Raw genomic sequence first — 16,160 nt, forward strand, 5'->3', positions numbered from 1 at the left:
GAGAGAGAGAGAGAGAGAGAGAGAGAGCACGTAAGAATGCGTTAAAGCGATCTACGAGCGTAAGACAAAGCGACCATGTGACTGGAACAGGTTCCGGGGAGCCAAATGTGTGCGCGGCGGTTACGTGTGCGTCTCGCGCGCGAGTCCAACGAAATGAGCGAGGCGTTCGCGCTCTAAAGATAGAAGTTGATGTGTCTTCGGCTAATGCAACACGTAGCCTTTGAATCAGAGTGCAAGCACGAAACAAAGACAAATGACGACGCGATCCAGCGGCGGAGAACGAATTCGCGTAAGAGTAAAGCAGCGAAATCGCAGCTGGGCGCGACCGTCGCTTAGGCACGTGATCGAATACCGCGAGAGGATAGTCACTTTTGGAGCAGTCATTGTTTCCTAAGAGAGAAATTTGAATGCAAAATTGACAGGGCAGAGGGGAGGGAGCCGAGCCGAAGATCGAAAGGCGTCGGGCAGGAGTAGAAGTGTAGTCGGTTTGGCTCAATGATGCATGCTGGATGCGCAGACAGTGCTGAAATCTCAGTGTCGTCGGGAGGAGGCACGCGCGTAACGTTCCCGCGATTAAGTCACACACGTCAGTGGCGAACCAACTCGCGTTGCTCTCCTCGAGAGCCGGCCCCGGCGTGGCGGACTTATACGATGTATACGAGCCAAGTCGCCGCCGTTGCCGCTCGAAGTTAAGGCGTCGCCTCGTATCTCGAATATCAATGTTAATCGTAATGGGCGATTTAACCTCGTCAGTATGCGCGTTCCATTTTCCCTGCCGACACGCGTTAGCGTGGCACACGGAGGCGACGTATGAATGACGGGGAAAAAATGATCGCGCTTGCGTCAAGAAAGTGGCACCGTTCTGCTCGCGATTACAGATCACGGGCTCGGGAAAAGAACTCTGCGGGCGAACGAAAATGCCCGGCAGACGAAAACCCCGGATTTTACACCTTGAAACGCCGTTTCTGATATCGCGTGAAACATCTTCCCGCTTCGATACATCTCCTCTCTACTATTTATTTTTTTTTTTTTTTTTTCGGAGAATGTAAAAATCGATATTTAAAGTCAATTTATATCAAAATAGTATCAACCTTAAAGATTGTCAATTTTAGAAATTTCAAGAAAAAGAGAACAGGAAAACGATTAGCTAAAGACAAAATATATTATATTTTCTTAAAGAAATACTGCATGAAATCTCTTCCGGTTTAATATTTTCAATTTTCTCTCTTTCTTTTTTTATTTATCTTTAAGAAAATTTAAAAAAATTTAGATCAGCTTAAAAGATTGTCAATTTTAGAAATCTTGAGACAGGGAGATGATCAGTTAAGAGCAAAATGTACCTTCTTGAAGGAATACCGCGTGAAATTGCTTCCGACTCAATATCTTCGATTTCCTCTATTTTCTTCTTTTCTTATTTATTTATTTTAGAAAATTTAAAAATGAAAATTTCAAATCAATTATTTAGAAGATTGTTAATCTTAGAAATTTAGATAAGCAGCTAAAGAGGCAAACTCGCTGGATTGTACCTTTTTAAAAGAATGCCGTCAGTTATAATTGAATTAAATCAATTTCTATACTTTCTTATCGAACGTGAGGAATGAAGATTCGCGAGTGAATGCTCCGAAAATCGTACAAGTTTCTCACCTCCTGTCGAATTCGATCTCGCTCGCATTCTGTTCTCGTACATCTCACATGCGACACTCTAGAACAACCTAAACGGGAGCCGGTCGAGGCGCCTTTATCTTCCCTCCGTCTTTCCGAAACATCGAGTTCGCGAAGGAAGTCGAAACTTTTGCGGCGCTCTGTACACGGCATACACCGTCGTAGGTATAGAGGAAGAGAGAATGGGGGAGAGAGAGAGAGAGAGAGGGAGAGAAAGAGAGAGACAGAAGGAAGAAGGGAGAAAGAGACGGAATCGGCGGTCGGGCGCGCACGTAAAATGTGCAATTGGACCAACGACTACGACGCCGATGACGACGACGACGACGACGACGACGACGACGACGACGACGACGACGTCGATGACGGGCACGACACACACGCACGACATATACACACAAACGTACACACGCGATACGGCTCGGCGTTTCGTGGCTCTCGGTGGCCGCTAAGGACGCGCGCGTCCATGTGCACGTGCGCGCACACGCGAGCACGCACTCACGCATACGCACGTCCGGAGAACGATGGTGCATCGCGACGTTTGTATGCACCGACGTCGCTTCATCGTCGTTGTGGTCGTCGTCGTCTACGACGACGACACGACGACGTTCGGATGATAATACGGATAGCCGGTTGCGATGGCACGACGGCGAATGTGGTGGACAAGCCTGTGGTGTTGGTACCTCGCTATGGCGGCTGGTAGTAGTGCGCCTAGTTGCGGCCGGTAGTAGTAGTGCAGTAGTTTAGTAGTAGTTGTGGTGGTAGTAGTAGTAGCAGCAATAATAGTAGTAGTGCCGACAGTGGCGATGGTGGTGGTGGTGGTGGTGGCGGCGGCGGTAGTGGTGGTGGTAGCGGTGGTGGCACTGATGGTGGTGGTAGTTGCGGGTGGTGGTGGTGGACAACGAGAGAGAGATGGTGGGGTGTTCGGATGGCGGCGCTCCTAGCGCGCAAGCCGCGCCGTCCGACGCGAATGCAGTTACGGGAGCGCAGCGCGACCCAACGCAACTCGACTAACGTCGCATATCCGGAGCCGGATCAAACGTCGAGGCTTGGGCAAGTGGAGTGCGTGTGCGTGTGTCGTCGTCTGGTCTCCCTCTCGTCCGTGTTTGACGCGCGAGTACCGGGAGCAGGGGGAGATTGACGCGGGCAGACAGAGTGCAGGGGGTGAAAAAAGAAAAGAAAAAAAAGACGCGGTGTACAAGGACGAGGAAGGGTGGAGAGAGAGAGAGAGAGAGAGAGAGTAGGAAGGCAATCGGAAGGAAACGAAGCTCTTGGCCCGTCTTGATTGACGGTGAAGAAAGAGAGAGGGAGAGATAGACAGAGGGGTCGAGAGCGGGGGTGACCGTGAAGGGTAAAATTGGCCGCGAAGTGGAAGAGGTCGGTCGAGACGAGTCGTTGTCGCCGCCGCTGCCGTCACCGTTGTTGTTGTTATTGTTGTTATTGTTATTGTGCACGCGGTCCGATTCGGGTCGCCGATCGTGATAGAGAGCAACCCTCGGCCGCGAGTCCGAGGTCGTCGATCGCCATCGTCCGCCAATCGTCATCGTTTGACGGCGCGTCGCGCGGTCAAGGAGAACGAGGGAGAGGAACCAGCGAGGAGCGACGACGTGAGAACGACCGGGTGGAATCGGCCGGCGAGTCAGGAAAAAAGATCGCCGCCATTGTCTCTCGTCGTCTCATCGCTCCGTCCACCTCCGTCTTGGTACCACCAGCGTAATCGCGTCGCGATCGCGCGAGGCTGCGCGACACGCAGGGAAATCACCGGCGCTACAACGCGAGGACCGCGTAGACGCACCGCCGCGAAAACGAACGGAGCAACAGGCTCCTTCGAGAGAGAAAGAGAGAGAGAGAGACGGGAGAGGGCGGACGGGGGTGCATCGGAGCATCCGTCGATCGTCGCGGCGCCCGCGCGCCCGCGTGCCATCAGTCCGCTTCGACGTGGCTCGTCGCCGTGTCTCGCGATCGCCTGTGCTCCGTTTCCCGCGAGTGTACTCCGCCAAAAGGAGAGGAGAGAAGAGGAAATCGCCCTGCGGATATAACAAGTAGACTTCGGAGCGAGGTCCGTTCATCGGAGGGAAGAAGGATGTCGTCTGGAAAGCGCGCCGATCGCGAAGATCGGCTGCTTCTCGGAGTGTCGGCGAGCAACGTCGCGGAGCTCTGAAGAGGTGGTGCACGCGTGAGAGAGGACGGAGAAGCGCGACGGTCCTTCCCGCCGCGAGAAGTGAGTAATCGTGACTATTGCGCGAATCGTGCGTTCGAAGGATAGGGGGGGGGGAAGGGAGGAGAGGAGGGAAAACGGAGGTAGGAGGGGAGCGGAAAGAAATTCAGAGAAAACACGAAAATGCGTTTGTTAAATGCGTTCTCTGAAATTCGCCGGTTCCTTTGCAAACGATCGCGCAGTCAATTTAGAGGTACACAGTGACAGAGTGCCGGAGGAAGAACGAAAGAGAGGTGCATGTGCATGTACGTAGATCGTGTGCGAGTGAGAAGGAGTATTCTCCAACGCGCGCGCGCGCGCGCGTTCGCATTCGCGTTCGCGTTTGCGCTCGCGCCCGTTCGCCGTCGCGTTCGCGCGTGTGCGTCCGAGGAGAATGTGCACGTGTCATCGTGTGTGCCTCTAGGTGCGCGAGAGAGCAGAGATGGGGGACGTAGAGAGGAGACGGTGAGAGAGGATGAAAGAAAGAGAGAGGAGAGGAAAGGAGAAGAGAAGATAGTCGCGAAGAGGGCCGATCGACGGCCCGCGCGAGGCGGACTAGAGTCACTCTTAGATACTAAAATGGCCGAAAAGATTGCGCGCGGGCGCGCAAGATGCGTTTCCTCGTTGCGAACGTCGTCGTGAGTGTGTTCAGACGAGCGGATGACGATCGTCGGACGCATCATTTGACGCATCGTCATCAGATCAAGAGAGACAGCGAGAGAAAGAGAGAACGAAAGTAGGAGAGAGAGAAAGAGAGAAAGAAAGAAAGAAAAAGAGAGAGAGAAAGAGATCCGGAGCATTCGATGTGTTGATGTCGCATTCGGTGACGCCTTCGCCGGCATTTTTCTTATCGTTGTTTTGTCTACGATCATCTTCTACCTTTCGACTGCCTTTTCCTATCTGTTTCTCCTTCTCTCTCTCTCTCTCTCTCTCTCTCTCTCTCTCTCTCTCTCTCCCTGGCGGCAAATTGACCCCGTTACGAGAGAGATCGCCAGAGGCGAGTTATTTCGCACGCTGTGTATGTCTTTCATTGCCGTTAGAGTTTTCTCATCGCCAATGTGAGGGAGATGTCAGCCGATCCGTTTCTGTGATATTAATTATGGTCGAAGCGGTTCGAAACGATCGTTGGATAAGCTCCTCCGTTCGTTAATTGCCGCCAACGGCTCAATTTTCAGCTATTGTCCTAATGTCATCGGAGCGTATGTAGCTCTCGATGCAGACAACAATTTTGGCCACCTGTTCGATGAAATTGAAGAGGGTTAAAGTCGAAGTTACGAGGATCCGTATAAATCGTTTCGCGTGTAGGATAAAGCACGCGTAAGTTTTCAGTGTATCCGCAGGAGCGATGACTCCGTTGACAGCAAAGTTTTGTGATCTTGTTTACTATCAGAGACAGCTGCGAATTTTCTCCGGTATTCTTTTACAGCTCATGGAGTGTCAAATTGGGAGGGACACGCGCTGAAATGGCGAACTATCTCGTTAGGCGTTAAGTCATTGCGCGATTCCGCACGGCAATTGCCATCGACGTCATTTTTTTTCCACCGATATATATTTGTGCCACTCATTCTTTCTCTCTCTGTTTGTCTGTCTGTCTGTCTCTCTCTCTCTCTCTCTCTCTCTCTGTATCCTTTTCACATGTCGCGCACTGCAATATCTCGACAACCACGCGTGAACACGCGCGCGCCGGCTGAAATTTCCGCCGGCACGCACTGGCCACGTAATATCGAGAATCATATTTTCGCCTCGATAGAAAAGGCATCGTTGTGACTATTAATCCGCGAGTCGTTTCACGCGAGCGAATTTGATCCAGATCGATTCCAATCGCGCCATTGTGTCGGATAACGTTTACCAAGGTTCTTTTGTGCGCCGGAAAAACACGTTGCTTTGATTGCGGGGCGCGCTTTTCCGAAAATCGATGCGAATCTGTAATAATTAGCGCTTTGAGGAACTGAAGCGACCGGTGCATTTCCGATTTTGCACCTCATCCGCTTCAGACGGGGAGCATACGATTACTCAAAGTGTAACGAAATTGAGGTTACACGCGGGCGAGATAAATCGCCAATGAATTTTTCATTTTGCGCGAAATCGATTCGTCCGAAGTCGGCGGGTGTCACGGTTCTGTTGCTCAATTCATATGTTAATAATTCCCACTTAAATGCAATACCTTTTATTCCCTTTTTTAAATCACTGATTCAGAGAAAATGTCTTTAATTTCCCGCTTTCGGAAAATGTCATTAAACGTCGCTCAAAGTGTTGCTGGCACTTCAGTAGCGTACTATCGCTGATAATCATTGTATAATAATGAATATCATGTGATTCATACATACGCAAATTTAGAAATTTCCACGCAGCTCGGAATTTCTTTCTTTTCCTGCGCGCGCTCAGAGTCACACGCGTGCCTGACGCGCGTCTTCTTCAAGGCGAGGAGACACGAGGATCAATTAATAATCCGCGGGATCCGCGATCGAATAAAAATGCTCGGCTGCAGGAACGGAAATGCGTCGAGGAGAATGCATAGTAAATGCGAGACGCGGCGGGAGCGCGAGCGCGCGCGCGTCTGTCAGTTTTATCGAGCGAAGCCGGTCGTCACGTGTTCCGCGCGGAAACCTGTCGCTCCGACAAGTCGGAGAGACCGGAACCTCGTTGTCTCCGACGTTACCGACGTGTACAAGCGATATGGACGTCCGAAAGCTGAAAACGCGGAGATTCGAGCGCGCTCGCTCGCACGCTCGCTCGCTCACGTACACGGCCGAGGCGCAAATCGAAATTCTTTCCGTCCCGTCCTCGGATTTCGGTGTCCGTGCGGTGTCGTTTCATCCGGTGGATTCTGCCAATAAATTTCGATCACTCTCCATGAAGTTCCTTGATATCCCCCCGACATATTCCGAACGCGGACATTGGGATAATCCGCGAAATATCACGGGGCCGCGCGGTTACGCGCGACGAGATCATCTCTACGTTCTATTTCAAAACGCTTTTAATTCTTTTCCGATTCGGTTTTGACGCGTTTCACCCGCGCTCCCCTCCCCCTCCCTTGCCTTCCTAGCTCGTTGTGGAACATCAGGCCGGCTCGCGACCCGAAATTTCAAGGACTGTACGATCGCGAGTTTTTCGCAGGGTGTTCATTTGTGAGTGGGAGTTGGAGAGTTGCGATTGATTAATTGTTCGATTTTATTCACTTGCTCTCTCTCTCTCTCTCGCTCTCGATTCGTCAAGTGGATTTCACTCGCGATTCGACCACCGGTGTTCCTCCCCAATCGAGGTCGAAGCAAGCTGCCGTTTGGGCATCGCGAGAATCGGTGGCGCACCTTTCGTTTTGCAAGAACTCGGCTCCGCCGTTCTTGTCCGGAAGGGTGGAAACGCAACCGAGGAGTAGCAGCGTGGCGCGGCTACTCCTCAGAATGCAATATTCTTCCGATAACAGAGGCGCGATCTATCGAGTAAACAGATTCCTGGATGTTTACGTTCTACGAACCAATTACACTATGCCCAGTCGAGCGACCAGCGCTTGGTTCGCAGGGTAATTAGAACGTGCATGTCGCAAAAAGAACGCACAGGCTGTGTGCGAGGCTAATTCGATGGAAATGCGTGTAAACCGGCGTAAACTGGCCTCGCCCGACGCTCTTTTTTGTCCCGATCGAACCCGGCGAACTCTCGCGGAAATCTCGCGGCGAGTTTCACGCCGTTCTTCGCTCCACGACCGACGCCCTGCCAATTTCCGCCTCGTCCCATCGAGACCGTAGCGACACGTGACGAAATCACGGAGTCTGGACAAGATGCAGGCTGAAAAAAAAGAAGCCGTCGTATTGATCTTTGAAATAATTCTGTGAGCAATCCAGTGTGTATATATATATTATTTAGTGAGAAAACAGCGACTGTCCAAAGATTAGAGAGAGAAAATATAAGTGTGGATGAATGTGAGACGAGAATCACGCTCATAACGACGCGGCGGATTCGCGTAGAGGATTAAAACAGTTGCATAATGTTTGCGATACTTGTTCTGGTGAATTTGTACGATACAATGATACCTAAATGACACTCCGAGAAAAAGACTTGAAAGTTAATTTGTGGAATATAAAGTTTATTCACAGAAGCAAACCTTGTATCTCACAAATAAATTTGCGAGTAATTTTCCCTCAGTTGTATTAAGTCACATTTAAATGATGTTGTCTTTATAAATCGCTCTTGTGCAGCTGGTATTTGATAAAAGTTTCGCAGTTCTCAAACCTGCCAATGCGCAAGCTCGTGCGCACAGAAGTTCGCAGTCTCATTAACTTTGCGTGTTTATAAACTTGTGGAAAACGTACAAGTGTCGCAAATTTTATGCAAACGACTATACGCGTATCACGCTTGCCGGCCAAGAGAGGCTTCGCGGAAAATCGTAACGTATGATGCAGTCCCCCGAGTGATTCGTGCAAGAAAATGAGAAGAAAGAGAGAACCGTCAGACTCGATTTCGCGTGGAGAGAAGTACCGTCAACGAGCGCGCAATTTCTCGAAGCCGGCGATCGTCCTCAGACGAATCTCGTCACCGATCTCTTTGTCACGGGAAGTTCGACTCATCGGAGTGACTCACGGCCGCGCGTGAGCGCGGCCTCGCGAATTTGCTCGCCCGTGGCGATAAATCGCGTATCGTTACCTCGGAAGTAGCGGACGGCCGTGCCCGGTCGGACGTTTAACGGTGCGTTGAGCACGGACGTTTATTGACGTAATAATTTAGCGAAATTAATTTGCGCGCGGCGCGAAAGATCGGCCGTATCGGCCGCGGCGGCTCGCGACAACACCGTCGCGAATTCGTGCGGTATCGACGATACACGACCGCGCTCGTTTTCGTACGCGCGTGCCTACGCAGCCGGACGAATTATCGCCAGTGCGTTTCCCTCCTCGTCTCCTCCTCCCTCCCTTCTCTCCTTTTCGTTTGGGTATACTTGTTTTTGTGTCTTCTTCCGCCATAACTATTTTTCTGTTTTTTTTTTATTATTTCTCATCTCGTTATTAACATTGTCATTATTCTAATCTAGTTTCTCATCGTCTTTCCAATACGATGCTTAAACTTTCTTTTTCTTTTTGATTATTGATTAGAATTTCTTTTGTCTTTTTTATTTTTCCATCCGTAACTGTATGTCGTTGTGTTACATCCGCTACGATATTTTTTTTTTCATTCTACTTTTATATGTAGAGTCGAAATTTTGATTCTACTCTCACGCCTTTCCATTCAACGCCTATTTTGAGATATTCTGAAATCTACATTAACTTCCTTTGGTTTTATTTACCCGAGTCGAAATTTTGATCTCACTTTCAGCCTCATCCCATTAAATCCCATTAAAAACACCTATTTTGATATTCTGAAGACTATTTTGAAAAAAAAGTGAAAAGAGAAATTTCGAACGTTATCAGAGTAGGAGTAAATTCATTAGAATTGAATCTACTTTGTTAACTGAACTTCTACTGCGGTGTAGCATATTTTACTCTCGTACTGCCTTATGCCTGAAAGAATTTTGTCCTAAGACTTAATAAATCTTTCTCTCTCTCTTCTCTCTGTTTGTTTCGCTGCGAGTGTCATGAGAGTAATCGCCGTCCTCCTTCGTCCACGAATTCGCGCGTCGAGAGCGCGTTACTCGACTTATCTCGGCCTCCGTCATTTTCGCGAAAATCTCGCGCGGCCACGCCAAGATTTTCCAGAATATCGCTCGTAGGCGTCGCCCGCGCCTCCAACGATACTTCATATAACGCGCGCAGATAACGATCGGGGCGGTATTAAAACGTAATCAGCCCGGCCACGCGCAATTCCCGCGCGATTATATCTCGACGGCGCGATCGGGAAAGCGCCGAACGCGCGATTATCTTCGGCGCGTTTTCGTATCGTGCGGTTACTACATCTACATTTCTCGCGGCCGCACAGCGGCCTGAAATTGATCGCGCCTCTCTTTCTCCCTCGCGCCGCGAAATGTCAAGGCGAAGACGGCGAGTCTCTCGAGCTCTCGCTCTCTCGCTCGCCCGTCCGCTCGCTCGTTCCTTCGTCCGTTCGCGTGCGCGCACGTGGCGATTTTTCGAAATCGAGCGCGATTTTCGCGCCGCCTCGTCGTCACGTAGCGCGCCCGATTATGTGTGACGTGATACAATTCACATCGCGCTATATATATACTCGCGCCAAATCATCGCGACACATTTTTTACCACCCCGCGAGCAGTCCTCGACTTTGGACTCGCTTCTGGAGTAACTTTCCGCGCGACGTCCGAAAGACGCACGCTATCTGAGAATTACGAAGTGTAGAGAAAAAAAGCAAACATGTATTTGAAAGTATTTATATGGTAATGCTTGCGCGCGCAACACACGCGTTTTTTCTGTATTCCTTTTTGCCAATTTCCTTTTTCTCGTAATGTTTCACATTTCCTTCGTGAGGGAGGGAGAGAGAGACGCGGATATCTCCGCGTGCGCGTCTCCGTATCCATTCGACACGGCGTATCGCGGTGATCCTTTTTATGAGCCTGGGAAAATCACGTATCCCGCAGCATGCACCAAATAATAATATCCTCGGGAGATGAAACGACTCGCGCGTGATTACTATACACATTAAATCTCAGGTTTTTGCCGAGGCAGGGAACAGATACGCTGGTGCAGCCTGTTTCTCTGTCAATTGCACGATCGGTCGTATACGCTTCTTTGCCTCGCCGTCAATAGGCCCCATCAATAGCGCGCGTGTGTCGGAGACCGTAATGCGTGAATACGCGTACACTCGTTATGCCCCGCACAGAGAAAGGCGGATTTTTGTCTCTTGACGGAGTAACGGAATCTTCAATTCGAGTGGTAGATATCGTGTGCTTTTACGCGCTTAATCTATCCACCTAGTTTCAATTTGTATGCTAACTACTTGATATGTCTAATAAATCCGGCATCAGGCTATGCACAGGATAATATATTCTCTCTCTATCTCTCTCTTTCTCTTTTTCTAACTCTTTCTCTCTCGCTTTCTTTATCTCTCTCTAACTGTCTCTCCAACTCCCTCTCTTTTTCTCCCTCTCTGTGTTACTCTTTCTTTCTCTCTTTCAACGCGATGACACTTTCGACGCGGGTTGAAAACGCATCCTATAAAGTTCGGGCACGTTTTATCGACAGGCGTTTCCAATCGTGAACCGGTTCAAATGCAAACTATCAGCAAACCGGGCTTCTGGTAGTTTTCGAAAATTTGGCGCACGCCGAAAGCATTTTTAAAAGTCATTTTCGATGCGGCGCGTCAAACGAGGGGCACTTTTTCGACTGCAGCGAATTACGCTCGTTTACGTTTTCGCTCGCACGTCTGCCTCTCTACTCTCCCCCCTCTCTTCGCGCTATCAAAATGCAGTCGTCGTGAAAACGCAATAACGTTCGAAGGTGAATGTAAATAATCGTCATCGCGTACGAAAGTACGCCGACGGAACACGGGGTCGCAAATGACACGAGTCGCGCGATGATGACATGACGGAACAATCTCGGCGATTGTTTTACATGTTAAGCAACAATGCGCAATCATAGGTATTCTTATTTTGAATGTGACGTAGATCAGGCATTGCAAAACGCCCGTGTCGTGCGAGAGACGCGGAGATACTAACGGGCGTTGTGCGATATATCGGTTTTAACGCGATATTCAAACAGCGCACTGTACACGTATCATTCGTATAAATCCGTTACCACCTCTGCATCGTTGTGTTTGCACGGCAATTAACGACGGGAAATTCGCATCCTTCGTGTCTGTTCGCCGCGATATTGTTTGGAAAACTTCCTCGAGTCGAAATTTTTGCGCCGAATTACCATTGCAAATTCTGTCGGACTTGAAGAACCGGTGGAGAATCTCGAAGTACACGAAGAAAATATCACGGTAAACGTTACAAAAAATTACTACATATTTGCTTAAAAATATTATATTATGCACGCTTGATTTTTTGTTACAAAATTTTTGTAATTGCTTGAAATACATTTTCATATCATTATATCGTGCACCGGATAAATTGTCAAATTTTTTTACTACTTATATAACAATCAGTACTATAATTTCAATAAAGTCCAGCTTTACAAAAAAAAAGTATTAGAAAAAGAAATCTAATTTCTACTAAAAGAATATTTTTTTTTGTGTATAACGTTGTTATCAACGTTATTGTTATTGTCTTTCGATGGAACGAATAGTTACAACTATTTTGTTGAGACTGAAGTAATTTGTTTATAAATTATTTAATATTCAATTGTTTCTCAATAGAATCTACCTGAGTTTGATCTCTCTTTATTCGTAATTTCACTAAGCAATGTATTAATTATGTAACTTATTCAACCATCGACAAAATATTGCGATAAGCAAGTATTAATAATATAAGGCCAATAAGATAATACGAGTTTCTAATAACATCGATTAGATCTTAATTTGATTTTTAGTCTTGCCCAGATAAAGCTCAAATTAAAAAATTTAATTGCCTTTGGTAGAGATGAAACAACAACATTTTCTTTCTTCATAATCTCTTTTTCCTTATTCTTGTTTTTATTGGCGTTGAAAACTTCGGCAGGATTTAAAGGCTCAAGACAGATGAGAGATCAAGTCTCGCGAGCGACTGCCGCTGCGTCCTGCGTCCTGCGTTCAGTCTTGGAGTCGACTTCTGAAGAAGATACGATTCGATCGGAAACGCGATGTTAATGAGTCATCGTGCGTTAATCGACGACGATCGTGCGTTAATCGACGACGAGAGTAGCACACTTTCAGTACGCGCCGCGTACGCAACCGCTCTTCGATAAATGGACAATTCAGCGATCTCGAAAATATGCTGTAACAAGACGTTGCAGGTCGTAATTTCTCGGTCACCGAATATGCACGTCATTGATCGGTGAGCGGCGATGGTGGGGGGCGCCCGTCTGTTGTATCCTTCTGCCGATTGTTTTGGTACTCTCACGCGTCACGTACTAGTCCGCGACCGCGTCATTAGTCCTGCGTCGGCAAGCGCGAAGTACATGCCGTGTAGTCCGTATATCGGTGCGTCGTTGACTACGATTTATTCGCTGAACGGAGAGAAAGATGAGAGTATTTTCGTTGGCCGTTGAAATATTTTATCGGATGCCTTCGCCGCGGCATCGCGCGTTAATTAACACGCGTTTTCTCCGATCGAATCTTATCCACGCGAGTGTCAGTGTTGGCAAATATTCTGTGCGTCGAAGTAGCCAGGAATAGGACGCTGAATTCGGAAGCCAGGACGCAGGATGCTTGCACGTGAGCAGCCATAAACTTCCAGGTGTGTCCAATTATTTATTATATTGAATGATATCCGCTATCAACGGGCGTTTGACGAAATTATCGAGAATAAGGAGATGCCCGAGTCGAAATTTAGAACCCGTTCTGACATTCACAGTTTATCGTTTGACGAATAATTATAGCTTTATAAATTTATCTGATTATCCGTTAACTGTTATTTCATAGAGGAAATCGATCTAAAGTCGAATAATGCTCCATAAATGCGAGTCTGTAATTAATTATGCTTTCAAATAAAAGATCGTAAGTAATTTATAGCTGCTAAGATTTGGTGGAATTAAACAAATATCTAGTGGAATATGAACAATCCAAAAATTCCGATTGAAGTAACTCGAATTCTGTTTAACAAGATTTTTGGTAGACTAGCCAAACATGTCCGGTTAGTCTACCAAAAATCTTGTTAACTTAAATAGAATTCGGGAATTCTGGATCGTTCATATTTGACCAGATATTTGGTTAATTCAATCAAATATTTTTTTCCGTGTGTGAATATCGGCCTTAGAATCTGGTATGAATCATGACGTTCGCGGTTAATAACGTTCCTCGAGCAGCGAGTCTCATCTTGTTTACATTCGCCAACATTTTTTTTGTTTTCGCTTAGTCATGTTTTTGTGCGGAATCCAAGTTTAGATCTTTATTAGCAAATAACACAACTGTTGTATTTGCGTGTACAATTCTTTTCTCGTCAGCTCTTGTAACAACTTTAAATCCTATTGAAATATTCAACGCCAATAAAAGAATTAGAATACAGAGAGAAAAAAAATGTTGATTTAACTAAAATTATAATTATTTTTGCTCCCATATTTTTTAATAATATCTTTTTATAATATAATAGTAGTAGTAACATACATATAAGATTATTATCAGTGCTGGCAGTAGAATCTAATAAAAAATGATTTTCTTGATCATAATTTATATTATTTTTGTGTAATTGCAATTATAAATATCAAACAACTTTTTTTTTTCAAGAGTTATGAATGAAACGAGCACTTTTGTCTATAGATTCTATTATTTAATTATTTAATAAACTCATTAATAGTTTAATAAACGCTTGCATATGTAGCACAGTAGTTCTATCCGTAATTGAATAAGTTACATAATAATATATTATCTATTGAAATTAAGAATATAAATTAAAGTTAGGTAGAATATACATCGAGGTAATTAAATATTAAGTAAACTTTGAATAAGTGCCGCTTCGAGTCGCAATATACGGAGAAAATGGCAGTAAGTAAGCACTTGCGACATCAAGGTAGTGCAATTGCCCACGATAATAGCATTATATTCTTCACTGGCCCGTCACAAGTACCACGAAATTTGCAGGGTTCGCGTAGAAACATAGAATTTCGACTCAGGATCTCGTCTCCCCTCGCGGAATCGTCGAGACAAATTTTGAAATCTCCTAGTTTAGCGGCGAGCACGCCATCGTCGCTCCGCGACCTCCCTGCTTTAGAAAGCTGAAATTTGCCGTATTCAGTAGGTTAAAGTAGAAAATTCGGTGTGACCTCGATTTAGAACTCCGCTTACGGCGCGTCGCATCGCTAAGTCTTTGGGCGTCGAGTGAGCGCGAGCGCGCGAAAAGATTCTTCTTCAAATGTTCTCGCCACGGAGTATCGGCCAAAAAGAAATTAAAAAAATATAAAAAAATAAACGAAATCGAAACTCGAAATGTATCAAAGATCGTATGTCAAAGGTATATTTTTGTCGGACTTTATTGCGTTGTAAGCGCGTTTGATGTGCGTCTCTCTCTCTCTCTCTCTTTTTCTCTCTATCTCTCCCCTCTCCTCCTCGCTTTTTCTCTCTCTTTCTCCCGCGGCACGCAAATTAAACGTATCGTCGAAAACAGCAATTGAATTAATTCAAAGCCGGCGTTTATGAAGAGCGGCGTAAATCTGTACACGGCGGTGAGCGAGCGGGTGGGAAAGCGCGCGCGGATTGATTCGGAGGGCGCGCGCCGCGCGTAACGGCGCGAAAAAGCCGGCGGAATTTTCCGGCCGAGCGCTAACGAACTCTACGAGCGGGAATACGCGTTTTGCCGATTTCGGGGGCGGCAGGAGGAGGCGCGAGAGCGGGCGGAGAGGGAGAAAAAAAGTGGAAAAGCGCGGCGGTGTCGGTAATCGGGACGAAAAACCGGCTCGTTTCCGCGAAACGAAAAAAAATGGCCGCGAGCCCGCCGACGTAATGGACCTCGATGAAGTTTACTATGACGCGCGGGCACATGCGGGCGCGCGGTTATCGTGGAAACGGCGCGCCATGCCGGTGAAAAAGAGAAAAGGACGGCAGAAAAGAGAGAAAAGGAACGATCGAAAACGAAGTTATGCGAAATGGTGAATTATCGTGGTGCGGAGACGCGCAGAGAGAGAGAGAGAGAGAGAGAGAGAGAGAGAGAGAGAAAGAAAGAGAGAGAAGACGAGGAGATAAAAGACTGAATTTGCTGCATGCTGTTGTTGTTCCGCTGAGAAGTGCACCATTAAGCGTTAGGTCAAAACATCTTGTTAATGTAATCATGGAAGTGTATCTCTGTAGTCCGTCTCCTTTCCGCAACTTTCGTCTACTTCGGGAAGGACTCGTGAGCCTCTAACGACGTCAAAACACGAACTATTTATATCACTTGCCGTACCTCACAGTAAGATCATGTAATTTCACTCGTCTTCACGAAAAATTCAGATTCTCACCTCCGCTTTCGCGATCTCTTCATAGCATGGTACCTTGTGTCATTTGCACGGCCAAGCTTGACACTTCTATAGCCATCGCGCAGCTTCCAGTACGTTTACTCTGCCCAATGTCAAAAATAACAATCCGACCCAATGGGCGTAACTATGTAAATTCAACTTTGTTGCGACGCGTGATAGTTGCACGTGTGAAAGATAAATCGTTGTTGCACAGAGAAAAAGAGAGAGAGAGAGAGGGGGGGGGAGGAGAAGGAGAAGAAAAAACAGATAACCTCATTGCAACGTCGATAATGGGAGCATTGTTGCGTTTGGACCAACGCAAATTTGAGGAAGAAAAATCTGAGGGTAGAGAGAGAGGGGGGGGGGGG

General features: G+C 47.1%; 1 protein-coding gene across 7 annotated transcripts in view; it reads left to right on the forward strand.

Annotated features, from left to right (window-relative positions):
* Positions 1–16,160, forward strand: part of LOC116848284 (mushroom body large-type Kenyon cell-specific protein 1) — a 380,233-nt gene that overhangs the window by 262,518 nt on the left and 101,555 nt on the right. For 2 of the 7 annotated variants that reach the window (XM_032824192.1, XM_032824187.1), the window contains exon 1: positions 2,567–3,880. The exons of 3 other annotated variants lie outside the window; for them this stretch is intronic. The gene's annotated coding sequence lies outside the window, so the exon portion shown is untranslated. Of the gene's footprint in view, positions 1–2,565; positions 3,881–3,933; positions 13,104–16,160 lie in introns of those variants that run through there. 2 more of the 7 variants (XM_032824194.1, XM_032824193.1) reach the window with 2 other exon arrangements.

The sequence above is a fragment of the Odontomachus brunneus genome, unplaced genomic scaffold (genome assembly GCF_010583005.1).
Source record: "Odontomachus brunneus isolate Ranch 3 - 2012 unplaced genomic scaffold, Obru_v1 Obru_scaffold_092, whole genome shotgun sequence".
NCBI lineage: Eukaryota > Metazoa > Arthropoda > Insecta > Hymenoptera > Formicidae > Odontomachus > Odontomachus brunneus.